The sequence below is a fragment of the Lissotriton helveticus genome, chromosome 6 (genome assembly GCF_964261635.1).
Source record: "Lissotriton helveticus chromosome 6, aLisHel1.1, whole genome shotgun sequence".
NCBI classification, from domain to species: Eukaryota; Metazoa; Chordata; class Amphibia; order Caudata; family Salamandridae; genus Lissotriton; species Lissotriton helveticus.
In genome coordinates, this window is record NC_136067.1 from 1331622044 (window position 1) to 1331648571 (window position 26528).

A 26528-nucleotide genomic window follows, 5' to 3' on the forward strand; every position below is an offset into this window, starting at 1 on the left:
GCATTATGTTCGGCTCCTGTGTTGGGAAACCCCAACTACAGTAAGCCTTTTACATTATATGTCCATGAGAAGAAAGGTTGTGCATTATCAGTTTTAACACAACAATTTGGGGACAGACAGCGCCCATGCGCGTATTTTTCGGCAACTCTAGACCCTGTGGCTAAAGCCCTACCAAGTTGTCTGAGGGCTACCGCCGCAGCAGCTTTCTGCATTCGACAATCGCTGGATTAGTCATGAACAATACTCTGATCGTTATGGTTCCGCATGCAGTAGACATTTTACTAAACATGACGAAGACACAACACCTTACTAGCGCTCGACTATCCAGTTACGAACTTACACTGCTAGCAAGTCACATCCACATAAAGAGGTGCGATACACTGAATCCCGCAACGTTATTACCCATTCCGACAGAAACAGACAAGATTGATAACCATGACTGCTGTTTTAGGACAGAAGAAGAGACAAAAGGGAGAGTAGACTTACAGGACACTCCCCTTCCTGAATGCAACAATACTTTATGGGTTGATGGTTCATGTTTCAAGCTGCCGAATGGTGATACGACTGCAGCATATGCCGTAACGACATTACACACCATTATAGAGACCGCGCGCATTTCCCATAATTCTGCACAAGCTGCAGAGCTAATTGCGCTTACCAGAGCATGTGTGTTAGCAAAAGGAAAGCGAGTGAATGTGTACACTGACAGCCAATACGCCTTTGGTGTGGCTCACAGGTTTGGGAGATTGTGGCGTGAACGTGGGTTTCTTACGTCACATGGTGCAAAGATACAACATGGACAGTTAGTTAATGAGCTCCTCGTGTCACTGACGTTGCCACTACAAGTTGCCATTGTAAAATGCAGTGCACACAAAAAGATTCAGGATGATGTTGGCCGCGGGAATGCATTTGCAGACGAGGTTGCGAAAGAGACTGCAAGGAACACAATGAGTCGGATGTATGTTGTAGGTCCCGCTAGATGGATTACTGATGTGGGAATGTGTGAGGATACCATCGAAAGCGTGAAATCTATACAAGCCGAGGCAACTGAGAAAGAGGTGAATGAATGGAGAGAAAGTAAGGGTAGGTTAGATGCGAATGGTTGTTGGGTCGAATTGTCAGAACACCAGCGATGGCTACTACCTAACGCCTATGTACTTGCAGTAGTAACAATGGCTCATGGATTTGCGCACATCAGTTCGAAAGGAATCTGTAAAGTATTGGCCCCAGTATGGCAAAATAGCAATATCCCGAAATATGCAGAGAATGTGGTCAGAAACTGTATGGTGTGTTTGAAGTACAATCCCGGTAGGGGAACCCCAACTCAAGCTGGTCATTTTGCACCTCCAACGTATCCATTCGAGGTTTTGCAGCTCGATTTCATTCACATGGAGAGATGCAACAATCTGAAGTATGTGCTCGTTGTTGTTTGCGCTTTCTCCAGGTGGGTGGAAGCATACCCCCTTAAGGACAATACTGCCTTGTCAACTGCCAAAGCCCTTGTCAAAGAGTTCTTCCCGAGATTCGGCATGCCTAGAATCGTCTGGAGTGATAATGGAAGTGAATTCGTAGGAAGCGTGATGAAGAGAGTGTGTGAGTGTTTAGGCATACACCAAAAGTTTCACTCTGCGAATCACCCCCAATCAGTTGGATTAGTAGAATGCTACAATGGCACTTTAAAGCTCAAATTAGCCAAGATCCAAGCCTGTACAGGTCTTAAATGGCCTGACGCCTTGCCCCTAGCACTCTTGTCAACCAGAATGACCGTCCATTCCAGGTTAGGACTTAGCCCCCATGAGATAGTGTTTGGCCGCCCAGCCAACGTCTGGGGCGTGCCAAGGCCAAAGAAACTCAGCGAAATAGAGCACCCCGTACTGCTTGACTATTTGTGCGAATTGACAACTAAATTGCGTGTTTTACACCAACAGGTTCACAGTTCCTCTCCACCAGCCTCTGACGATCCAGGTCACTCCATCGAACCCGGCACGTGGGTCTTGGTGCGGAATTTCCAGCGCACAAACAACGGACAGCCGAGGTGGACCGACCGTACCTGGTACTTCTTTCCACGAGATCAGCTCTTCGGGTCGAAGGCAAAAAGAACTGGGTGCACGGGACCCATTGTAAACGGGTCCCTCTGCCCCTTCCATACGACCGGTGGGTCAACGAAGGAATTGCCGACTCCGAGACAGAATCCATACCTCGCTTCATCCCTTTCAGCGATGCACGTTTAAAAGAAACTAGTACCGAAAAGGAGAGTGATCATATTTTACAAGGACTTGTGCCACCGTCTATGCAGTTGGACACTACCGAACCTGAGACATTGTTTGAAGACCACACCGTACCTGGGAAACAACAATATAATCTAAGGTCAAGACAAAGAGACTAATAAAAGGCAAACTAATGTGATTTCCCTTCCCCCAAGAACTATATTTTGATTTTTTCAACTCTCTCACTCTCAGGAAACTTGCTCATTTTTGATTTTCGAACCGCCATCCGGTTCTGCTGCTAGGGTCGCGGTTGAAGTCTGGGGAGTGCAACTGGGGACGTCTAGATCAACGGTTCTGGTTGGTCCAAGGGAGTTACCCCGGACTGAACAGAGCGCACTCCCTGGCAGAACCAACCTACCACCGCGGGCAGCAACTAGAGGATGGAGTTTCCTAGGGTAAAGAGACCTACCAGACTCACGAACTTTGAAAGACAATTATGCACTGTACTGGCCAAAAGAAGGTTTTTGATAACGTGTATTTTAATGTTGTGTAGCATAACGATGTTTTTGACTGGTTATACTCTATTCGTATTCCAAGTTACTTTTTCAAATGACACCCGGCCACCGCCTCCTCCTACTATCTCTCCACACTACTTTCACCCTCTACCTGAACACGAATCTGCCAGAAGACTCGAATTTGTAAATAACTCATTCATTCAACTTCTACACCAACACCAGTCCATAATGAACACATCGAACTGTTGGGTATGCGGACTCATGCTGCACACGACTGATAAGGGTATCCCATACTTCATCCTGCCATTCAGTTATTATGGTTCTCTGTGGGCTTTCCAGACCATGTTCCTATTCGCCCTAGAACCATACCCGACCCGTTCTACTGAGAGTGATTCCAGTAACAAGGCACTAGTAGCAGGGATAAGAAATATGAGTAGAGAGTTCGACACCTATCTTACGATTCCCAAAGATGAACTCACTCCGTACACTCGTTGGAACGTAACTAAATATGGGGTTTACCTGAGTAAGAGCCAGACAGCAAAGAAATCCCGCCCAGTTTGGATAGTACCCAACCGAGGTCACTTATGTTTACAAGGTATCGGCACAATTAGGAAAGAGTATATGCACGGAAACATATGTGTTCGCTTCCCGAACTTCCCCTATACTATTAGCAGCCAAAGGCACGTATTTCGTCTGCCATGACCAAGCCTACACCTGGTTGCCCCCTGACTTCTCAGGTACATGTTTTATCTCATTTCTGCTGCCTCCCACCTACACGGCCAGAGCAGATTACCATCGGACAAGGACAGCTAGAGGGGTCATGAGTAAAGACGACACCGCGGGTCAGGAATTTGCTGACTTCGCAAAGGGTTTTCTGCCATTTTGGGGGCCTATGGTGAACAGCAGGAATATTCGCCAGTTATCGAGGATAGTTGAATCCGCCGTGATTACAACGGCCGGAGCCCTTGGCAATTTGACGACCGAACTTCAGTCGGATCGACTTATGACCCTTCAGAACCGAGTTGCCCTAGATATCATACTCGCCGATCGTGGTGGTGTGTGTAGAGTGATCCAATCCAGTTGTTGCATTTTCATCCCTGATAACGCACCGACAGTGTACCAGGCCATCTCTAAGCTACACGAGATATCTGGTTCCCTTCACGTAGAAAAAGGGGACTGGTCCTTACTAGGGTGGTTCTGGGAACTGATCGCTACCTGGGGATGGAAAACACTGATCTTCATTGGGATGATCTTAGCACTTCTGTTTATGTTCTGTCTGTGTGTACAGTGCGCTCCTGCACTATGTGGCCTCTGTGCTACCTCATGTGTACGGAAGCCTGTGTCAAGGGACGAACTGAGCAACAGAATGATGCTACAGCAGCATCTCCACGAATTCCTTCATACAGACTTAGACTCGGATTAACATGAATTATTGCCTTATATGAGGGCAAAAGGAGGGTCTGTGGTTCTGAAATTCTGGACCCTACTGTTGTCCCGGTATCGAGGTCCGATACCCGTGTCCCGAAACAACAACGTACCATGACGAATTTGGTGTCGACGAACCGATAATGATTAGGACATCATTCCTATGCATTTGCGTCATGATCGAGACATGCTAACACCCCTGAATCGCAGTTTCCGTCCCGACCCCTTTTACTCCATTTTGTAAACGGTATCCATCTTGTGTCTTGCCCTCATGATAAGTCAATTAAAGGTCGAGCTTGATCTAAAAGGACACGTCCACCTTCCCTGACTCCCCCCTGACCTGTCCCAACTGACTCCATCGCCTCCAGCCGAACCTGTTTGGGCAGCTCCTCGCCCAGTGGCCAAACATGATAGCATCAATGCACAACATACCACAAACCATTCACCGCGTACAGATCATGTTTTCTACACACATACACACCTGTCCACGCTCCCTGTTTATGGCCAGTTTTATGATTAGGAGGTGCCTTCCTTTATTGGGGTTTCACCGATATCTGATGGGAGTTCCGGGCCTGGCTAGGTAATCTATCACGAATTGGACATCTAAAATACGGGCTTGCCTACATGACTTCGCTCTTTTGTATTATTGTAGAAATATGTGTATAGCCATATCATAAACTCAAGAATTCTTGCTTGCAGCTATTATTTTTGTATATAAGGAGAAGGCTGGTTCTGTAAAAACGAACAGTCTCCTGAGAACACATGACCCGTGTTTGTCGTGCTTCTAGGACACCTGTTACTTGGTAGCTATCAATAAAACTTGATCTCTGACTGCGACTAGAAGACTCCGTGTTTCTGTGGTCCGGAACAGGGAGAACTCAGAGGTCTTCGGGTGTTATCCCCTGGCACCAAACGGGTTCCTAAAAACCCGTTACCTCAGAACCAGTGCGGGCCGTTGACGGTTCAGCTTTATCCTCCGGTTTAATAAGATTCAGCACAACTCCGTTATTGCTTGTCACCGATAATGGTCATTCAGAATACACAATGTTTGATTTAATAGACACACCAACGTTCGGAGTTATTCTTGGGATTCCTTGGCTGGAACTCCATAACCCCAAAAACGACTGGGTAAAACGCACTGTGACCTTAGATTCAGCTCATTGCAGACTGCACTGTTACCAAGACACAAAAGACCCTATCATGCCCCTTTGTTGTGCTGCATTAAGCACAGATCCTCCTGACATCCCAAAGGAATATAATGATTTCTCTGATGTTTTTGATCCTGTCAAGGCGACTAAGTTACCACCCAATAGAATCTACGATTGTAGAATTGACCTCATCCCGGGGGCAAAACTACCATGTAGTAGGATATACGCATTGACTGAACCCGAAAACCAATACTTACGGACTTACCTGGATGAGTTGCTGGAACTAGGTTTCATTCGACATTCCACTTCGCCAGTTTCGTCTCCCCTCTTTTTCGTAGCAAAAAAGACGGGAGATTTGTGCGCCTGCATCAACTGTCGTGCAGTAAACAAGGCGACTATTAAAAATAGGTACCCGTTGCCTTTGATCCCTGTCCTCCTAAACCAAGTGAAAGGTTCCAGTATTTACACCAAATTGGATTTATGCGGATTCACGTAAAAGAAGGCGACGAATAGAAAACCGCCTTTCGCACTAAATTTGGCTTATTCGAATACACTGTGATGCCTTTTGGTCTGTGCATCGCTCCTGCAGCGTTTCAATACTTCATAAATGAAGTCTTGCACGACCTCTTAGACATTTGCGTCATAGTATATATTGACGATATTTTGATCTATTAAAAAAACCCAGAGGACCACATCGAACATGTTCGATCAGTTCTGCGAAGACTCAGAGACAATACTCTCTTCGTAACATTGGAGAAATGTGTGTTTAGTTCTCCAAAGGTGGAATTCATCTCCAGAAGGGATCACAATGGACCACAAAAAAGTGGAAGCAATTCTGAATTGGCCTTCCCCCATGTCTGTCAAAGACGTACAACGCATATTAGCCTTCGCAAATTTTTACAGACGTTTTATAGCTAACTTTTCGGAAATAGTAGTACCTATTACTCAATTATTACAAAAAGGAAAGAAGTTCCATTGGAGCCCTAAAGCAGACCTAGCCTTTTCAACCTTAAAAAAGGTCTTTACAACAGCACCTACATCCAGATCCTGACAGCCCTTTTTTTGTGGAAGCAGATGCCTCACAGACAGCAATCGGAGGAGACTTGATGCAAAAAGACGACAGGACAGCTCATTTGCATCCTATAGCCTTTTTCTCAAGGAAACTTTTAGCTGCAGAACAAAATTACACGATTGCTGAACGTGAGTTGTTAGCGATTAAAGCAGTGTTCCAAGAATGGAGACATCATCTCCTGGGAGCAAAACATACCGTTACTATTTTTTTCTGATCACAAAAATCTGCAATTTTATTCCACAGTAAAAGCGTTCACCCCCAGGCAAATGCGTTGGTTGCAATTTTTCAGCGAATTGGATTTTGTAATCACTTATCGCCCTGGGGCAAAACAATTATTATCGGACACTCTTTCCCATTTAGTGTGCGAAAAGCAGAATGATCTAGGAAAAGAATCAAAAAGTATCATTCCAGACGAAAAAGTGTGTGCAGAAACTAACTCAGAGACTTTTTTAAACCTAGTTAGAAAACAGCACTGAATCAAGATAACTGGCTATCCCAGAAGCAAAATTCAATTGTAGATGCCTGTTCTTTCACAAAAAGAAATTGTTTATTCCTAACAACGCATTGCGGCAACAAATTGTGAGGTGGAATCACGATCTAGCCACAGCAGCCCATCCGGTAATAAACAAAACCCTAGACCTGTGACAAAGACATTTCTGGTGGAAGGATATGTTTTCAGATGTACAACAATTTGTCAAGACTTGTCCTGTCTGCGCACGTCAGAAAGCAGTACATACTGCTCCTAGAGGGTATTTACAACCAATAGCCATTCCCCCATATCCTTGGCGTACGATTAGTTTAGACTTTGTCACAGACCTACCAAAATCCAATGGCTTCACCACTATTTTAGTGGTGGTACACTTGCTGTCGAAAATGGGGCATTTCATCCCCCTACCAAAATTACCATCAGCAGTGGAGTTCAGTAAGATATTCATAAATCATATAGTCAAACTGCATGGACTGCCAAGTAAAATTATTTCAGATAGGGGGCCCCATTCCATTTCTAACTTCTGGAAACAACTTAGTAGTCAGTTGGGAATAGAACTAGGAATGTCATCTGCTTTCCAGCACCAAACAGACGGACAAACTGAAAGAGTTAATCAGGTTGTAGAACAGAGCCTATGCTGCCTGACAACCACAAAGTCATCTGAATGGAACGAGACACTGCCCTTGGTTGAGTTTTCCTACAACAACACAATACAGTCAGCGCTAGGGTGTCACCATTCTACTTTATGACCGGTCAACATCCACGTTCTTTGCCTGTGACATTTCCTGATAATGAACAGAATATGCCAGCAGTTGCAGAAAGATTGGCAAAATTACAAACATTTCAGGAACATGTAAGGAAAGTTTTAGCCAAAAACAAAATAAAAATGAAAGAAGCAGCCGATAAACATAGATTGCCAAGTCTGTCCTACAAGGAAGGGGATTTGGTTTGGCTGTCAACTAAAAACATTCAAATTGAGGGACCTAAAAAACTGAAACCACGATTTATCGGACCGTTTCCCATAGAGAAAATTCTGAATCCAGTTTCCATGAAGTTAAATCTCCCCAACGATTACTCGATTCACCCCGTTTTCCATGTATCCCTTCTGAAACCATTTGATCCCTCCACAAGACCTGATAACCCTCCTCCACCTGTTGTAGTCGGGGACCACATTGAGTATGAGGTGAATAAAATCTTAGACGCCAAGCGCTTCCGTGGTCGACTGTACAATTTGATTGATTGGAAAGGTTACGACCCATCTGAGAGATCCTGGGAACCTGAAGCAAATGTTCATGCTCCACGACTCATTAAGGCGTTTCATGCCCTCCACCCAGACAAGCCTCGGCCTATTGGCGGCCTTAACTGTCAGGGGGTCACATGCTGCCATTGTTTGATTGTATTGCAAGGGCTATTCTGAGTCATAAACACTATTATATTGTATGGTGGACTTTGTGTCAAGCACGCTATTGGTACAATGCTTATTGTTTGCACATGTACTCGAGTTTGCCTCTTGCCTTTGCTTATGCTTAATATGTATTGTGCTTCATGCTTTGCTTATCTGATGCTACAACAACCGCTCCCCTCACGTGTACAACGGTGAGCGGCTTTCACGTGAAGGTAGCGAAGGTTCCAGGCGCATTGCAGTATAAAAGGCTGCCTTGAGAACGCGGCGACGCTTCGCTTCAATTCGAGCGTCACCGCGAGAGCTCCTGTGCCTTTCCGATCACCGCCCAGAGAAACACCCGACCTCTTCCCTTCTTCGATCACCGCTCAGAGAGACAACTGACCTCCGCCCTTCCCTCTGGATCCCACTCGCTTCTGGTACCTGTTTTGTTTTTCCCCTTTTACCCGGTTCTCCCCGCTTACCTGAGAGCCGGTTCTCGGATACAAAAGACTCCTCTTCACTCTTCCGGGTACCTCTTCATCTCCGGTGAGCTGGACAGCCTCTTCCTCGCTCGCAGTAAGACTTTGTTTAGTGCAGCCTGTATAGAGACATTAAAGAAAAGAACGCTGGTGACTGTCCTGATTTTTGATAATAACAAACATTGGTAAAAACATTGCATAATTCTTGTAAGATAAAATACATTGCATAATTCTTGTTCGATATTGATGACAACGAACATTGGTAAATACAATTCCATAGTTCATGTTGGCAAAACCTAACAAACATTGGTGAAGGCAAATTGTGTGTGTTGCTTTTGGTATACCACAACCTAAACAAACATTGGTTAAGACAAACCGTGATATATGCATACTTGTGTTTGTGAACAAGGTGTGGCAACTGCATTAGAGTGGTGAAGCAACCCTAATATACAGTGGAAAGTCAATAAGAAGCTCATTGCTCGTTTCTTTGGATGTTTTATGTTTCTTTGTTTTTTTCTTTTTTGATTTCTTTTCAGAACCCTCGCATCTTAGCACTTTGAAAACAATTATCAGGTACACTCTTTTGAAATCTACAGTTCAAATAACCACTAATCCAAGCACTAATAAAACTAACGGGTTGTAGTTCAGTACATTGTGCTGCTGGTATTTCATGTTCATGTTAAACTTTCTTGAAGGTATTCACGAGTCGTGAGAAGTCTTCTAATATCTGATAATTGTAGAAGTGTCAGCAAGGGCCCGAAGACATTTGGGTATGTGCACTCAAATTCTGTAACAATTACTTGATTAATTTGTGTTCTAAGATAGTTACTGAAGGTATTGATTACCCATTTATGCACACTGTACAGTACCTGTCAACTCGACACCAGAGGCCCGGCACACTTCAGCAAGAGAAACGTCACTTGGACTCCGCAAGGATCAGTGTTTTGTTTTATTTCTCTCTCCACTTCCCCTTTCCCTTGCGGATAAATCAGAGTGGTCAAGTGTCTGAAATCCTTGTTACCTGATTGATCCACGGAGGAATTGGGAGTTTGCAGCATTAAGGAGAAACACACAGGAGCCTCGTGGTTGGAAGCTCAACACACAAAGCCCGACACTGCCCTCGGTGCTGACACCAGCTAGCCTGAGTCTCGAGGGCAGCACTGAAATCACTGACAACAGAAAGAAATCCAATTGTGTTATGGGACTCTTGAGACCTACCCTCCACCAATACCAAGATCCCATACACCATGCAATTATGTCTACTCTGATTGAGACATACGCTCCATATGATGGTGATAACAATGCCCGTTGAGATGGAGGAAACATATTTAATGACCTACTAGCTGCCAGTGGCCTGAAAATACCTCCAGACAATGGTTTGTCTTCCCCCAAAGCCAGCTATGACAACAGACAAATCCGCTTCCTTTGCTTCAGTGAACTGGAGGGCGGGAGAGGTTTTCGGCCTTACTCAGCCCCAAGCAGAGGTAAAAATAAATATCTGAAAGAAACAGCTTAGTATTAGATTCCTTACCTTAGAATATCCCCAGGCGTCAGGCTGGATCCGGAAAGTTTTCGACAGCAGTACCCATGCGCGTCGGTAGGCGTCGTCTGTGGCTCCGTGTCCGTCGTCGTGATCGCCCGGATGACGTCGTCGGAGTACTTAGACGCCGCCCTTGCGCGCTGACGTCAGTTCTTTTTTCCGCGCCAGCTAGCGCAGATCCGGTAAGAGCAGTACTCCTAGTCATTTTTTGACTAACTTTTTGATCTATTTTGGATCTCTTTTTCCAGTCGACTTCGACTCCTTGTGCCGTAGGGATGCCTGGCTTCAAGCCGTGCGATGCCTGTCTCCGCCTGATGTCGGTGACCGACCCCCATCATCGGTGTCTCTACTGCCTCGGGGCCGACCAAGAATGACAAGTCATGCCCTAAGTGACGGGCCTTGACTTCGAAAGCTAGGCGGGAGCAGTCCCACAAGCTACTCTAGATCCGGCAGTCAGCTCCGCACCGCTCGAGGTCCCGGTCGAGGGACCGGTTGCGGAGCCGCAGTCGTCGCTTATCGAGTCATCGCCAGCACTCGTCAGGCTCCAAGTCCTCCGGTAAGTCGAGGTACTCAAAGAAGTCGAAGAGGCGACAACGCTCTTGAGACTCCGCTCGCGCGACCCAGCTGAGGGTTTGGGCGGCACAGCCCGCGCTGCTCCGTCGGACAGACTAATTTGCATGTAGCCAGGTTCTGAACTGGGATGGTGCAGTGAGCTAAAAAACGGTGATGGATCAAGCCCTGATCTTTTGACTGGGTAGGAGTGTTCTGCTTAATTCAGATACTCTGACCATCACCACCCCCTTTTCTGAATCGTTTTGGCCACTATAGGAGTGGAAGGGTATGCTCAGACATGAGTCCCTTGCTCACTGCACCATCAGGATTCAAGCAAGCCGGGCCGAAGACGGCTGTAATGCCAGAAACCGGTCCCCGGAAGCTTGTTTCCTTTCCAGTAAAGAATTGGCTTGGTAGTTTGGTCTGCCCTGTTCCCATGATGCACTGGGCCAGGGACAGACTAATTTGCATGTAGCCAGGTTCTGAACTGGGATGGTGCAGTGAGCTAAAAAACGGTGATGGATCAAGCCCTGATCTTTTGACTGGGTAGGAGTGTTCTGCTTAATTCAGATACTCTGACCATCACCACCCCCTTTTCTGAATCGTTTTGGCCACTATAGGAGTGGAAGGGTATGCTCAGACATGAGTCCCTTGCTCACTGCACCATCAGGATTCAAGCAAGCCGGGCCGAAGACGGCTGTAATGCCAGAAACCGGTCCCCGGAAGCTTGTTTCCTTTCCAGTAAAGAATTGGCTTGGTAGTTTGGTCTGCCCTGTTCCCATGATGCACTGGGCCAGGGACAGACTAATTTGCATGTAGCCAGGTTCTGAACTGGGATGGTGCAGTGAGCTAAAAAACGGTGATGGATCAAGCCCTGATCTTTTGACTGGGTAGGAGTGTTCTGCTTAATTCAGATACTCTGACCATCACCACCCCCTTTTCTGAATCGTTTTGGCCACTATAGGAGTGGAAGGGTATGCTCAGACATGAGTCCCTTGCTCACTGCACCATCAGGATTCAAGCAAGCCGGGCCGAAGACGGCTGTAATGCCAGAAACCGGTCCCCGGAAGCTTGTTTCCTTTCCAGTAAAGAATTGGCTTGGTAGTTTGGTCTGCCCTGTTCCCATGATGCACTGGGCCAGGGACAGACTAATTTGCATGTAGCCAGGTTCTGAACTGGGATGGTGCATTGAGCTAAAAAACGGTGATGGATCAAGCCCTGATCTTTTGACTGGGTAGGAGTGTTCTGCTTAATTCAGATACTCTGACCATCACCACCCCCTTTTCTGAATCGTTTTGGCCACTATAGGAGTGGAAGGGTATGCTCAGACATGAGTCCCTTGCTCACTGCACCATCAGGATTCAAGCAAGCCGGGCCGAAGACGGCTGTAATGCCAGAAACCGGTCCCCGGAAGCTTGTTTCCTTTCCAGTAAAGAATTGGCTTGGTAGTTTGGTCTGCCCTGTTCCCATGATGCACTGGGCCAGGGACAGACTAATTTGCATGTAGCCAGGTTCTGAACTGGGATGGTGCAGTGAGCTAAAAAAAGGTGATGGATCAAGCCCTGATCTTTTGACTGGGTAGGAGTGTTCTGCTTAATTCAGATACTCTGACCATCACCACCCCCTTTTCTGAATCGTTTTGGCCACTATAGGAGTGGAAGGGTATGCTCAGACATGAGTCCCTTGCTCACTGCACCATCAGGATTCAAGCAAGCCGGTCCGAAGACGGCTGTAATGCCAGAAACCGGTCCCCGGAAGCTTGTTTCCTTTCCAGTAAAGAATTGGCTTGGTAGTTTGGTCTGCCCTGTTCCCATGATGCACTGGGCCAGGGACAGACTAATTTGCATGTAGCCAGGTTCTGAACTGGGATGGTGCAGTGAGCTAAAAAACGGTGATGGATCAAGCCCTGATCTTTTGACTGGGTAGGAGTGTTCTGCTTAATTCAGATACTCTGACCATCACCACCCCCTTTTCTGAATCGTTTTGGCCACTATAGGAGTGGAAGGGTATGCTCAGACATGAGTCCCTTGCTCACTGCACCATCAGGATTCAAGCAAGCCGGGCCGAAGACGGCTGTAATGCCAGAAACCGGTCCCCGGAAGCTTGTTTCCTTTCCAGTAAAGAATTGGCTTGGTAGTTTGGTCTGCCCTGTTCCCATGATGCACTGGGCCAGGGACAGACTAATTTGCATGTAGCCAGGTTCTGAACTGGGATGGTGCAGTGAGCTAAAAAACGGTGATGGATCAAGCCCTGATCTTTTGACTGGGTAGGAGTGTTCTGCTTAATTCAGATACTCTGACCATCACCACCCCCTTTTCTGAATCGTTTTGGCCACTATAGGAGTGGAAGGGTATGCTCAGACATGAGTCCCTTGCTCACTGCACCATCAGGATTCAAGCAAGCCGGGCCGAAGACGGCTGTAATGCCAGAAACCGGTCCCCGGAAGCTTGTTTCCTTTCCAGTAAAGAATTGGCTTGGTAGTTTGGTCTGCCCTGTTCCCATGATGCACTGGGCCAGGGACAGACTAATTTGCATGTAGCCAGGTTCTGAACTGGGATGGTGCAGTGAGCTAAAAAACGGTGATGGATCAAGCCCTGATCTTTTGACTGGGTAGGAGTGTTCTGCTTAATTCAGATACTCCGACCATCACCACCCCCTTTTCTGAATCGTTTTGGCCACTATAGGAGTGGAAGGGTATGCTCAGACATGAGTCCCTTGCTCACTGCACCATCAGGATTCAAGCAAGCCGGGCCGAAGACGGCTGTAATGCCAGAAACCGGTCCCCGGAAGCTTGTTTCCTTTCCAGTAAAGAATTGGCTTGGTAGTTTGGTCTGCCCTGTTACCATGATGCACTGGGCCAGGGACAGACTAATTTGCATGTAGCCAGGTTCTGAACTGGGATGGTGCAGTGAGCTAAAAAACGGTGATGGATCAAGCCCTGATCTTTTGACTGGGTAGGAGTGTTCTGCTTAATTCAGATACTCTGACCATCACCACCCCCTTTTCTGAATCGTTTTGGCCACTATAGGAGTGGAAGGGTATGCTCAGACATGAGTCCCTTGCTCACTGCACCATCAGGATTCAAGCAAGCCGGGCCGAAGACGGCTGTAATGCCAGAAACCGGTCCCCGGAAGCTTGTTTCCTTTCCAGTAAAGAATTGGCTTGGTAGTTTGGTCTGCCCTGTTCCCATGATGCACTGGGCCAGGGACAGACTAATTTGCATGTAGCCAGGTTCTGAACTGGGATGGTGCAGTGAGCTAAAAAACGGTGATGGATCAAGCCCTGATCTTTTGACTGGGTAGGAGTGTTCTGCTTAATTCAGATACTCTGACCATCACCACCCCCTTTTCTGAATCGTTTTGGCCACTATAGGAGTGGAAGGGTATGCTCAGACATGAGTCCCTTGCTCACTGCACCATCAGAATTCAAGCAAGCCGGGCCGAAGACGGCTGTAATGCCAGAAACCGCTCCCCGGAAGCTTGTTTCCTTTCCAGTAAAGAATTGGCTTGGTAGTTTGGTCTGCCCTGTTCCCATGATGCACTGGGCCAGGGACAGACTAATTTGCATGTAGCCAGGTTCTGAACTGGGATGGTGCAGTGAGCTAAAAAACGGTGATGGATCAAGCCCTGATCTTTTGACTGGGTAGGAGTGTTCTGCTTAATTCAGATACTCTGACCATCACCACCCCCTTTTCTGAATCGTTTTGGCCACTATAGGAGTGGAAGGGTATGCTCAGACATGAGTCCCTTGCTCACTGCACCATCAGGATTCAAGCAAGCCGGGCCGAAGACGGCTGTAATGCCAGAAACCGGTCCCCGGAAGCTTGTTTCCTTTCAAGTAAAGAATTGGCTTGGTAGTTTGGTCTGCCCTGTTCCCATGATGCACTGGGCCAGGGACAGACTAATTTGCATGTAGCCAGGTTCTGAACTGGGATGGTGCAGTGAGCTAAAAAACGGTGATGGATCAAGCCCTGATCTTTTGACTGGGTAGGAGTGTTCTGCTTAATTCAGATACTCTGACCATCACCACCCCCTTTTCTGAATCGTTGTGGCCACTATAGGAGTGGAAGGGTATGCTCAGACATGAGTCTCTTGCTCACTGCACCATCAGGATTCAAGCAAGCCGGGCCGAAGACGGCTGTAATGCCAGAAACCGGTCCCCGGAAGCTTGTTTCCTTTCCAGTAAAGAATTGGCTTGGTAGTTTGGTCTGCCCTGTTCCCATGATGCACTGGGCCAGGGACAGACTAATTTGCATGTAGCCAGGTTCTGAACTGGGATGGTGCAGTGAGCTAAAAAACGGTGATGGATCAAGCCCTGATCTTTTGACTGGGTAGGAGTGTTCTGCTTAATTCAGATACTCTGACCATCACCACCCCCTTTTCTGAATCGTTTTGGCCACTATAGGAGTGGAAGGGTATGCTCAGACATGAGTCCCTTGCTCACTGCACCATCAGGATTCAAGCAAGCCGGGCCGAAGACGGCTGTAATGCCAGAAACCGGTCCCCGGAAGCTTGTTTCCTTTCCAGTAAAGAATTGGCTTGGTAGTTTGGTCTGCCCTGTTCCCATGATGCACTGGGCCAGGGACAGACTAATTTGCATGTAGCCAGGTTCTGAACTGGGATGGTGCAGTGAGCTAAAAAACGGTGATGGATCAAGCCCTGATCTTTTGACTGGGTAGGAGTGTTCTGCTTAATTCAGATACTCTGACCATCACCACCCCCTTTTCTGAATCGTTTTGGCCACTATAGGAGTGGAAGGGTATGCTCAGACATGAGTCCCTTGCTCACTGCACCATCAGGATTCAAGCAAGCCGGGCCGAAGACGGCTGTAATGCCAGAAACCGGTCCCCGGAAGCTTGTTTCCTTTCCAGTAAAGAATTGGCTTGGTAGTTTGGTCTGCCCTGTTCCCATGATGCACTGGGCCAGGGACAGACTAATTTGCATGTAGCCAGGTTCTGAACTGGGATGGTGCAGTGAGCTAAAAAACGGTGATGGATCAAGCCCTGATCTTTTGACTGGGTAGGAGTGTTCTGCTTAATTCAGATACTCCGACCATCACCACCCCCTTTTCTGAATCGTTTTGGCCACTATAGGAGTGGAAGGGTATGCTCAGACATGAGTCCCTTGCTCACTGCACCATCAGGATTCAAGCAAGCCGGGCCGAAGACGGCTGTAATGCCAGAAACCGGTCCCCGGAAGCTTGTTTCCTTTCCAGTAAAGAATTGGCTTGGTAGTTTGGTCTGCCCTGTTACCATGATGCACTGGGCCAGGGACAGACTAATTTGCATGTAGCCAGGTTCTGAACTGGGATGGTGCAGTGAGCTAAAAAACGGTGATGGATCAAGCCCTGATCTTTTGACTGGGTAGGAGTGTTCTGCTTAATTCAGATACTCTGACCATCACCACCCCCTTTTCTGAATCGTTTTGGCCACTATAGGAGTGGAAGGGTATGCTCAGACATGAGTCCCTTGCTCACTGCACCATCAGGATTCAAGCAAGCCGGGCCGAAGACGGCTGTAATGCCAGAAACCGGTCCCCGGAAGCTTGTTTCCTTTCCAGTAAAGAATTGGCTTGGTAGTTTGGTCTGCCCTGTTCCCATGATGCACTGGGCCAGGGACAGACTAATTTGCATGTAGCCAGGTTCTGAACTGGGATGGTGCAGTGAGCTAAAAAACGGTGATGGATCAAGCCCTGATCTTTTGACTGGGTAGGAGTGTTCTGCTTAATTCAGATACTCTGACCATCACCACCCCCTTTTCTGAATCGTTTTGGCCACTATAGGAGTGGAAGGGTATGCTCAGACATGAGTCCCTTGCTCACTGCACCATCAGAATTCAAGCAAGCCGGGCCGAAGACGGCTGTAATGCCAGAAACCGCTCCCCGGAAGCTTGTTTCCTTTCCAGTAAAGAATTGGCTTGGTAGTTTGGTCTGCCCTGTTCCCATGATGCACTGGGCCAGGGACAGACTAATTTGCATGTAGCCAGGTTCTGAACTGGGATGGTGCAGTGAGCTAAAAAACGGTGATGGATCAAGCCCTGATCTTTTGACTGGGTAGGAGTGTTCTGCTTAATTCAGATACTCTGACCATCACCACCCCCTTTTCTGAATCGTTTTGGCCACTATAGGAGTGGAAGGGTATGCTCAGACATGAGTCCCTTGCTCACTGCACCATCAGGATTCAAGCAAGCCGGGCCGAAGACGGCTGTAATGCCAGAAACCGGTCCCCGGAAGCTTGTTTCCTTTCAAGTAAAGAATTGGCTTGGTAGTTTGGTCTGCCCTGTTCCCATGATGCACTGGGCCAGGGACAGACTAATTTGCATGTAGCCAGGTTCTGAACTGGGATGGTGCAGTGAGCTAAAAAACGGTGATGGATCAAGCCCTGATCTTTTGACTGGGTAGGAGTGTTCTGCTTAATTCAGATACTCTGACCATCACCACCCCCTTTTCTGAATCGTTGTGGCCACTATAGGAGTGGAAGGGTATGCTCAGACATGAGTCTCTTGCTCACTGCACCATCAGGATTCAAGCAAGCCGGGCCGAAGACGGCTGTAATGCCAGAAACCGGTCCCCGGAAGCTTGTTTCCTTTCCAGTAAAGAATTGGCTTGGTAGTTTGGTCTGCCCTGTTCCCATGATGCACTGGGCCAGGGACAGACTAATTTGCATGTAGCCAGGTTCTGAACTGGGATGGTGCAGTGAGCTAAAAAACGGTGATGGATCAAGCCCTGATCTTTTGACTGGGTAGGAGTGTTCTGCTTAAGTCAGATACTCTGACCATCACCACCCCCTTTTCTGAATCGTTTTGGCCACTATAGGAGTGGAAGGGTATGCTCAGACATGAGTCCCTTGCTCACTGCACCATCAGGATTCAAGCAAGCCGGGCCGAAGACGGCTGTAATGCCAGAAACTGGTCCCCGGAAGCTTGTTTCCTTTCCAGTAAAGAATTGGCTTGGTAGTTTGGTCTGCCCTGTTCCCATGATGCACTGGGCCAGGGACAGACTAATTTGCATGTAGCCAGGTTCTGAACTGGGATGGTGCAGTGAGCTAAAAAACGGTGATGGATCAAGCCCTGATCTTTTGACTGGGTAGGAGTGTTCTGCTTAATTCAGATACTCTGACCATCACCACCCCCTTTTCTGAATCGTTTTGGCCACTATAGGAGTGGAAGGGTATGCTCAGACATGAGTCCCTTGCTCACTGCACCATCAGGATTCAAGCAAGCCGGGCCGAAGACGGCTGTAATGCCAGAAACCGGTCCCCGGAAGCTTGTTTCCTTTCCAGTAAAGAATTGGCTTGGTAGTTTGGTCTGCCCTGTTCCCATGATGCACTGGGCCAGCGACAGACTAATTTGCATGTAGCCAGGTTCTGAACTGGGATGGTGCAGTGAGCTAAAAAACGGTGATGGATCAAGCCCTAATCTTTTGACTGGGTAGGAGTGTTCTGCTTAATTCAGATACTCTGACCATCACCACCCCCTTTTCTGAACCGTCGGAGCCGCTGGCGCCGCCTCCAGGCCCATACCCTCCGGTGCCTGGCCTGCGAGCGCCGCCAGAGGAGATTTGTGATTTCCTCATTGCCATGAGGACTCACTTCCCTCCGTTGAGGCCTGCTGGCGCGCCTTCGGGCCCCCAGACCCAATTTGGGGCCTAGGCTGCCGGTGGCTCTGGCCCCAGCGCCGTCGGGTGCTTTGTCCACGACGTCGTTGGGTGATTCGGCCCCGGCGCCGTCGTCGACTTCGGGCCCGATGCCGTCGGCCCCCATGGGATCTGTCCCCAGATCCCGGTTGACACCAGTTGACCTTACGACCCCTCGGCTGGCCCGACCCCCATGGTGTCGCTCCCGGCGCCATCCTCGGACAACGTTGGCCTCAGTTTCAGCCCTGGTCCGGGTCCAGCGTCGATGGGTGAGGCCTTCATCTACGACCGGGCTCCGTCATTCCAGCCTGTTTACCAGGACACAGATGAAGGGAAGGACTGGGAGGGGTCTGAGGACCCTCTGGCACAGCAGGGCCAGTTGATCCAGGACTGGGCAGACGAGCTAGGGGAGGCCAGTAGTTTGGACACTTCGCCCTACACTGGATTCATCTCTCCTCCCTCCGTGGGTACGGAGGAGGTTGCCACTTATGGTGTGGTGTTGCACAGGGCAGCCAAGGCCTCGGCTCTTGAGCTCCCTGCTGTGGCCGTGAGGACTAATCTCCTCACTGAGGTGCTTCAGCCGCTAGTAAGCTCCTCGGAGCCTCTACTGCCGTTCAGTGAGGCCCTCACGGATGTTCTGTTGGGCACCTGGTCTAATTCCTCCACAGTGCCCCCTGTGTATTGGAACGTGGCGGACGCCACCGCCCGGCTCCGGGCGACCCTAGCTTTCTGTTCGTGCACCCCACCCCGTGAGCTTGGTGATCCAGGCCTCGACGTCCCATACCGCATTCTCGACCGCTCCCCCTGATCGGGAATCCAAAAGGTTTGATCAGTTTGGGAAGAAACTGTTCTCCTCATTGAGTTTGGGGTTGCGGTCTATCAACACCGTTTGCCTTTTGGACCGTTATACCCACACTTTGTGGGACACGGTTGCGGACGTGCTGCCCCAGTGCCCGGAGGAGGCCCGGGCCCGGCTCGCCCAAGCCCTTGCGGAGGGGCGGGATGCGGCACGTTATTCCATCAGGTGTGGACTGGATACCTCGGACTCGCTGGGAAGGGCGATTTACATGACTGTGGCGGTTCGCCGCCACGCCTGGCTGAGGTTCGCCAATTTCTTGGGTGATGTCCAGGCCACGCTCATGGACATGCCCTTCGATGGCCGTCGCCTCTTTGGCGACAAAGCAGACAGTGCGCTTCAACATTTCAAGGACTCCAGGGCTACGGCCAAGTCCTTGGGCCTGTCGGGCCAGCGCCAGCATACTTCTGCTTTTTGCCCCTTTCGTGGCCAAGGAAGGGGCACCCCCACACATCCTGCCAGCCTCAGGCCGCAGAACCAAGCTCAACGTGGCCGCGGGCGTGGTAACCGCTGTGGCGGTGCCGGGGGACAATGGCAAGGTCAGTCCACATCCGCTCCCGAAGCATCTGCCTCCAAGCCTTCCTAGTCCGGCTTTTCAGGCCCATTCGACACCAATGGGGGGCAAGGTCCGCCATCACCTCCTCCACTGGCGCTCCATCACGTCAGACAGGTGGGTGCTGCAAATCATCCGAAGGGGCTACTCCCTCCCCTTCGAGCAAACCCCTCCAGCCATGCCACCGCATGTCGGGGGATCACTTGCAACTTCTGCAGGAGGAAGTTATGGCCCTCTTGGCCAAGAGCGCCATCGAGCGTGTTCCTGGGCCAGAAGTAGGACGTGGTTGCTACTCTCACTACTTTCTGGTACCCAAGAAGCTCAAAGGAGGCCTACACCCTGTCTTGGACCCCCGGAGCATCAACGGCTTCCTCCGGAAGGAGAAGTACAAGATGCTGACTTTAGCTCATGTTCTAGCTGCCCTAGACCCTGGAGACTGGATGGTAGCGTTGGACTTGCAGGACGTATATTTCCACATTCCCGTCCTGCCGGCCCACCGGCAGTTCCTGTGGTTCACGGTAGGTCACGAGCACTTTCAGTTTACCGTGCTCCCCTTCAGCCTTACCAGCGCCCCTCGGGTGTTCATGAAAGGGATGGCGGTGGTCGCAGCTCATCTGCGCAGATCAGGGGTTCCTGTCTACCCCTATCTAGTCGACTGATTGTTGAAGGCGGGCTCGCTCCAAACAGTCGTTTCCCCCCTCCAGACTACGGGAGACCTCCTGCCCTCGGTGGGGTTCTCCATAAACGTGCCGAAGTCACACCTGTGCCCCTCTCACAAACTCCTCTTCATCTGAGCGGTTCTGGACTCGGCGCAGTTTCGGGTTTATCCTCCCGAGCAGCATGTTCGGGATATTCAGGCTCTGATTCCGATCTTTCAGCCTTCATCCGGAGTTTTGGTCAGGTTGATTCTGCGGCTCCTGGGGCTGATGGCCTCCAGCATCCTTCTGGTGCATCACGCCAGGCGGCGTATGCGGGCTCTGTAGTGGGACCTGAAGTTTCAGTGGGCACAGCATCAGGGCATCCTGTCTGACCATGTCCTGATCTCCGGAGGGCACTGCGAGTGAGTTGCAGTGGTGGCTCAGGAACCGCGATTGGGTCAGCGGCAGATCCCTCTCCCTACCCCAACGGGAGCACGTAGTAGTGATGGATGCGTCACTCCTGGGATGGGGGGCCACATGGGAGAGGCGAAGATCAGAAGCCTCTGGTCTCCGGCGGAGTCCTGGCTCCATATCAACCTTCTGGAGCTGCAGGTGATCCGTCTTGCACTGAAGGCATTCCTTCCCTCTGTCCGGGGAAGTGTAGTGCAGGTGTTCACAGACAACACCACCGCCATGTGGTACTGCAACAAACAAGGCGGGTGGGGTCGTGGTCCCTTTGTCAGGAGGCTCTGCTCCTCTGGACATGGCTGGAACACCAGCGCGTCACCCTGGTGTTTCAACACGTGGCAGGTTCCCTGAACGCCACGGCAGACGAACTCAGCCGCCGGTGCATGATGGATCACGAATGGTTTCTGAATTTGGACGTGTCGCAAGGTCTCTTTTGGCAGTGGGGAGAGCATTGGTTAGATTTATTCGCCACCGAAGAGAACGCGCAATGTCATCAGTTCTGCGTGTGGAATTTCAAAGGCGGCACCCGCTCGGAGACGCTTTTCGTCGCGAGTGGAGCTGCGGTCTGTTGTACGCCTTTCCGCCTATACCACTTCTGCCCAGAGTGCTGTAGAAGATCAGGCGGGACCGGGCCCAAGTCATCCTTGTGGCTCCGGACTGGGCACGAAGATACTGGTATCCCGAGCTACTCAGCATGTCAGTCGATCCCCTGATTCGTCTGCCTCTTCAGGAGGACCTTCTGTCGCAGCAGCAGGAGAAGGTCCTCCACCCGAACCTGTCCAGTCTCCACCTACATGCGTGGAGATTGAACAGCGACAGTTGAGGCCATTTGACTTGCCTCTTGAAGTCTGTGATGTGATTCTGGCAGCCAGGCGTCCCTCCACAAAATCGGTATACGCCTGCAGGTGGAACTAATTTGTGGCATGGTGCACAGCAAAGGCTGTGGATCCACTCTCTCCCCCACTTTCAGATGTTCTCCTCTTTCTTCTTTCTCTTGCTCAGCAGGGCTCTGCTCTGGACACTATCAAAGGCTACCTCTCTGCCATTTCAGCCTTCTTGAGGCTTCCTGATCAGCCTTCTCTTTTCAAGTCCCCTGTTGTAAATAGATTCTTGAAAGGCATCACACTTGTTTCCTCCTGTTCTTTTCGTGATGCCTCAGTGGGACTTGAACCTTGTACTTACTTATCTGATGTGCGCTCCCTTTGAGCCACTTCATAACTGTCTCTGACTCTTAAAACTGCATTTCTGGTTGCCATCACCTCTGCCAGGAGAGTGAGTAAGCTCCAGGCTCTATCTTCCAAACCTCCTTTTCTCTCTGTCCATCCGGACAACGTTGTTCTGAGGACTCGTCCTTTCCTGCCCAAGGTGGTTACAGCCTTTCATATCGGGCAGTTCATCACCTTGACCACTTTCTTTCCGCCTCCGCATCCCTCGAAAGAGGAAGAGATGCTCCACCGTCTGGACCCAAAACGTGCGCTCTCCCTCTGTCTAGACCGCACACGCAGTTTCAGGTGGACGACCAGCTCTGTTTTGGTTACATGTGCGCTAAGAAGGGACGGGCGGTGCACAAGCGGACCATCTCTCGGTGGGTCGTGATGTGCATCAAGGTCTGTTATTCCTTGGCGAAAAAGGACCCTCCTGTGGGCCTGCGCGCCCATTCCACTCGGGCCACGTCGGCTACTACTGCCCTGGGTCGGGGAGTCTCCTTGCAGGACATCTGTCAGGCAACTTTGTGGGCCTCGCTGCACACGTTTGCTAGGCACTACTACCTGGACAGCCAAGTCCGGAGAGATGGCTTTTTCGGCCATTCCGTTTTCCAGGACTTTCTGGTGTGATCTTGGTTCGCAGACCCACCACCGGGGTTGGTATTGCTGGAGTATCTATTCTAAGGTAAGGAATCTAACACTAACCTGTTCCTTTCAGATGCACAAGTTACTTACCTTCGGTAACAATATATCTGTAAGAAACAGTAGTTAGTGTTAGATTCCTTACCGCCCCACCTATCCTCCCCATTCTGCGAACCGATATCTAGGGTTAAGGTATCTCCCTTTGAGGGCCATAGTTTCATGGCACCAGTGTCGGTTTCTGTCATGGCTCTGCGTTCCTGGCGCGGAAATCTATGTACAGAACTGGCGTCTAAGTACTCCGACGACGTCATCCCGGCGATCACGACGACGGACGTGGAGCCGCAGACGATGTCTACCGGCACGCAAGGGTACTGCTGACGAAAACTTTCCGGATCCAGCCTGACACCTGGGGATATTCTAAAGTAAGGAATCTAACACTAACTACTGTTTCTTACAGATATATCGTTACTGAAGGTAAGTGACTTGTGCGTCATCACCAAGGTCCTCGCTCCTGGACAAACCATCCAAGAGCATCTACTTCCATTTAACGTGGCCCTTACTGATGTACTTGTGGTTACCTGTGTGAAGCCAGGTTATGGTCCCCAGTTAATAGACAAACGTCAAGACAGCATAGGCCTACGGGTATCTGGATTTTCTATTGCAACACTACACTTTGGACAGCTGGTGGTACATGCATCCGTGAGCCGCCTTAACTCGAATGCCATCCCTACAACCCCTCCTGGCAGGGGGTAAAAATTAATGTACACATTTGCCAATGTTTTCTTCTTCTAGCCTTCCCTTGGGTCCATTAGCACGTTTTGCCTCCAGGATAGGTACTTGCATGCATTGTGGGACAGAGTGGTGGATATTTTGCCAGCTGTCCCAGGTGACATCTGATCAACCCTACATAGCCTTATCTGATAGAGACTTCTTGCCACAGATGCCTTACATTAGAATAATCCCAAGACGTCAGACTGCATCCCAAAAATCTTGAGCAGTACCTCTGCGCGCCGATCAGCTTTGTGTCAACATCGCCGGATATGACGTGCAGTGCCTATATAAGTGCCACTCCAGGCCACTGATTTCAGTTATTTTCTTTCTGCTCCATCAACGCAGACCTGGAAGGGCTCCTTCACACATTTCTTCACTGCATTTTTCAATATTTTTAAAGCAATTTCACTTCTAGTGTGCTTTTAGGGATCTCCCATTAGAAACCTGTGGATTTTAAACTTTGTGGAGCCTGCCGCAGGCAGATGTCTGTATGCGCTGGAGACTTCTAGCTGCAGAATATTCCCCAGCTGTCAGACTGGATCCAGAAATTTTTGATCTGTTCCCTTAACGTGCCGGTAGGTGGCGTAGTTCAACTTTGTGTGGCATCGGCGCCGTCCACACTGGAAGCGGTGTGCACAGTGCGTGTTTTGACACCACCTAAGGCCTCAGTTTCTTCATTTTCGCGTCATCGGCTCTGATCCAGGCAAGCTCTCCTCAGTTGTTTTTAATTGACTTTTGCAGCCATTTTGTTAACTTTGACCAGTGTACCTTTTTTAACACCTTTTTTGGAGTATGTTTCCGAAGAAACCAACTGGTTTCAAACCTTGTGGTGCTTGTCTTAAGCTAATATCTGTAACAAACACCCACTTGGTGTCTGCGGTGCCTGGAGCGCGTCCATCAATCCAAGTCCTGCTCGGATTGCAGGACCATAAATCCATAAGTCACCCGCAAACTGGCCATGAAGCATCTGGTTGCTTGCCACATAACTCTGCACTACTCTAGGTCCTGTTCGCAACGGAGGTCCCGGCACCGCTGTCTGTATCTCTCAGAGAGGTTATCGCTGCAATCCAGGATTTCTTTAGGTAAGTCTTGCAAAAAGTCGAAGCATTTTTTGTCAAGAACATTGGATTGCTTTGACAAAGATGAACAACTTATGAGGCTCAACAAAGCTATGTCTCAAGCTAAGATTGTCAGCTAGCTAAAGATAAAACGCAGCTTTCCCACAAGTTCTCGCCGTTACCCTTAATATATTCAGGTACAACTTCCCCCCCTTATCAAATTGCATATGTCACACAATCTACATTCTCTTGATGCACCTGTTCATTATAAGCAAGAGCCAACGAAATAAACAAAGTGAAAAACAACGGAACAATCCTGTGGTACCTATTCCACATGACCATAGAGTATTTGAGGAGAGTGCGGAGCAGACAGGCGAACGCAGAAGGGGGAACTGCGCATGCGGGGAGCTTGAGGAAGTCTTGAAGGGCATGGCCCGGGGGTTCATAACAGGGTCAGGTTAGCTATGTTTGGCAGAGATGAAAGGCCTGCAATCTTGAGCCAAAAGCCAAGATTGGAAAGCCTTCTGAAAGGTAGCCAACCAATGGACTCCAAATATATACAAACCCTTTGTGGGATTCTGCCATGATGTCAGTCATAACGTTCAAGGGCCAGAGCCCGCCACAGGGAAAGAGAGGGGTCCTCCGGTTTCTTCCATGGTGCTGCTTCTGCCATTTTGGCTTCCCCCAGGCATAGTCACATGATGGAACGGCCCCACTGGGTTTAATGTTTCAGACTGGGGTCATGTACCCCCAATAAGACGTGTTCTAGGAAGTCTGGTATTGGATATCCCAGAATCTTTATGATCTGGGACAAAATTTCCTTCCAGAAAGGTTGAATGGTGGGGCAGTCCCACCATATATGGCGGAACTCGCCTAGAAGCCTACGACCCCTTCCACATCTGATAGAAGTGTTTGGGAAGAGAGTGTGTAGTTTTTGGGGGTGTAGGTACTAGTCGTCCATGATCTTGTAATGGGCTTCCCTTAGAAAGATTGTATTTAGCAATATCTTTATTCAGGAATCTCCATTGTTTCCCTGTTATAGGGGTCTGCAGGATGGCCTCCCAAAACTCCTTGTTTCGCGGGGGCTGAGAGGGACCCACTGTGAGAAGGAGAAAATAGAGAAATGAGATGCTGCCCTTAGCCGTGCCTCCGGCCTGTACAAATCTCTCCACAGGGAGAAGATGCCTGGAAGCGGCCAGCCACATCTGAGGCTGCTGCACCCAGTGTTTTAACTGGAAATAGTGGTATTCTTCTGTTGGTGGAAGTTTAAAAAGAGATGCACAGTTTGCAGTGGAGCGTAGTTCCCCTCGGACAAACAGGTCAGACAACTTTAGGCAACCGCTTCCCTCCATATGTCAAAGGGACCCTCTAGCACCGCAGGGGAAAAGGTGGGATTGAAATGAATAGGGGTGTATGGGGATGGAAAGGTCGTCAGGGGCTGGGTTTTGGTAGCGATATCCCATGCTTTAAGAGTAGTGGCTGTGGGGTTGCTAAGGTAGACATTCCTTGGCCTATCCTGTTTTGGTTTCCAAACAGATCAAATATGGTTGTTCCAGCTACTTGCCTGTCCATATGGAGCCAGTGTTTATCTGCGGCTGTAAGGGACCACTCGGCCAGGACACAGAGCTGGGCTGCTTTATAATAGAGAGGGAAATCTGGAAGGGATAGTCCCCTCGTTAGGCACGGTCTGGTCAGTAGTCATTGAGATAAGCGGGCCCTACAAACTTGTCTGATTAATTTTATCATCATCCTCAGTTCATCACGAAGAAGGCGATCCCTACTGAGAACATTGGGGAAGTACCACCTCGTAAGTTTAAAGCGAAGTGCGGGCCATTTGATCAAAATTTTCAGGGGTGCATGATCCGAAAGGCATTTCGTCTGCAATTTGGCACTTGGT